Here is a 2,550-nt window from a genome sequence, read left to right as displayed (position 1 = left end):
TTAGGTCAGATGTGCCTTGGTCAACAAAATGACATCTTTGCTTTCTCACAGGATAAGGCAGTCTTTTGCAGCAGAATTTCTCAAATAAATGTTATTTGATTTCTTGATGGCAATGCCTATTGCTTCCATAGGCATTGATTGTGGATCAAAATAAAATGAAATTCTTGACTTCAGTATTTATCCACTTATCATGATGTTCCTGATTGGTCCAGTTGCAAAGATTTGTGTTTCATTTATGCTGTGAAATCCATACTGAAGTCTTTGACTTCATCAATTAAGCACCTCAAGTCCTCTTCATTTTCAACAAGCAAGGATGTGTCATCTGCATATTGCAGGTTGTTAATGAGTCTTCTCCCAATCCAATGTTATGTTTTTCTTCATATAGTACAGATTCTTGGATTATTTGCTCAACATACAGAATGAATAAGCATGTTGAAAAGATGCAATACTGATGTGCATCTTTTCCTGATTTAAAACCATGCAGTATCACTTTGTTCTGTTTTCTTTTTCCCCAATATTATCTGTAATTTTTTATGATTCACACAGTCCAATGCCTTTGAATAGTCAGCAGAATACAGGTAAACTTTTTTTTGTTGTTCCCTGCTTTCCTCCAAGATTCATCTGACACCATAAATGATATCCATTGTTCCAGGGCCTCTTCTGAATCTATCTTGAATTTCTAGAAATTCCCTGTTGGTGTACTGATGCAACTTTGAATACTAATGACTGAAGACAAGATGAGGTATGTTATGACATCAATAACATCATACATTAAAAAAGAAAACAAAACAAAACAAACAGAAAGTCGTTTAAAGGAAATGGAAGAAATAATGAAATAAAAGAACTGAGTAGAAAATTTAAAAGAGTAGTTTGAGAAGACAAAATAAAATATCATAACGAAATTTGCAAAGACTTGGAGTTAGAAAACCAAAAAAGAAGAACACACTCAACATTTCTCAAGCTGGAATAACTAAAGAAAAAAAAATCAAGCCTAATATTGCAATATTGAATGATTATATGGACAAAATATTGAATGATGCAGACAGCATCAAAAAATATGGGAAGAATCATAGAAGCACTGTACCAAAAAGAATTGGTCAGCATTCAAACATTTCAGGAGGAAAATCTGATCATGAACCATGGTAATGAAGGAAGAAGTTCAATCTATAGTGAAGACATTGGGAAAAACAGGCTCCAGGGATTGAGGGTATACAAAATGAGATGTTCCAAGAAAGGGGTACAACACCAGAAGTACTCAATTGTCTATATCAAGAACTTTTGAAAACTGTTATGTGACCAACCAACTGGAACAGATTCATATTTCTACACAATCCAAAGAAAGGTGATCCAACAGAATGTGGACATTATAAAACAATAGTATTAATATTATACACAAATAAAATTTTACTGAATATACATTAATCATATCCAACAATATATGATAACAGAAGAAGTAAATATTGTTCTTCATTAAACAATGCTAACTATACATTAATAATTTATGCTTATTTCCCAAAATTTGTAATACTTTCATTTCTTAAATCAAATCACATTCTATTATGAATTGTATTACATTTTTTCTTGGATGGTTTAAGGATACATATCATTGAAAACATTTCATGGCATCAGTATAATGCAATGTGTTTCTCATTTAATATTTTTCCCAATGGTTTTACTGTGGACAATGAATGTTCACTTCCAATGCTTAAAACTGCAGATATTTTCAGTGACATTATTTTTGAATATCATAGATTTTACATTTTAAATTGAAACATTCAATAAATTGATTTGAACATTTGGAAATATTAAAAAATTATCTATATCCTAAAATCATTAAATTACAGATAGATGTGGAGCCGTTTATTTAATGAGCAAATGAATCTTTAAGGGACATAGTTCTAATGCCTTTAGTGTTCAGGAACCTTTCATACATACATGTCTGATGTATCTTTCAGTGTATATTTAATCTCATCTGTGGTCTTCAATAAAAGTCAAAATTCTGACCTTAATCTAAAGAGTTTGTCTTCCTGGAAGCTTTTCATAGATTTTCTGTCAAGAGGGAGTGAACCACTGACCACAGGAGACAAGCCTAAGTTAGTATGTATCCTCAAGGCAAACATCCTGTTCTCTAACTTGCCTGAAGCCAGCATAATTCTAGTGTCTTACTCAGTGGTGCAAAATAACCTACATTTCATTTCCAGATTTCAGAACCACTTCAGGAGGGAGAAGAATTCCTTTAATACTTATAACAGAAGGAAGTTCAAATAGATTTAACCGATTTTTTAAGAGACAAAAAAGCAGCTCAATACTTTTGGCCTAGTAAATAATTATTTTCTTCCAGGGAACTTATAGAGCTGACATTGAAAAAATAATGTTTAAAAAAGTATAACTGCTGACCAAAATTTCCAATAAGAATCATTCAATAATATATGTAATGTAATCTAGCCAAAATAATAATAGCAATAAAAGAAACAGAAACATTAATTAAATTTTAAGGTTTTTCATTAAGGTGTGAAGACCTGATATATATATGCTAAATAAATATTTTTG

Source organism: Orycteropus afer, unplaced genomic scaffold (genome assembly GCF_000298275.1).
Source record: "Orycteropus afer afer isolate SDZICR_OR568_19922 unplaced genomic scaffold, OryAfe1.0 scaffold00353, whole genome shotgun sequence".
Taxonomy (NCBI): Eukaryota; Metazoa; Chordata; class Mammalia; order Tubulidentata; family Orycteropodidae; genus Orycteropus; species Orycteropus afer.
Note: the sequence above shows the minus strand (reverse complement) of the source record.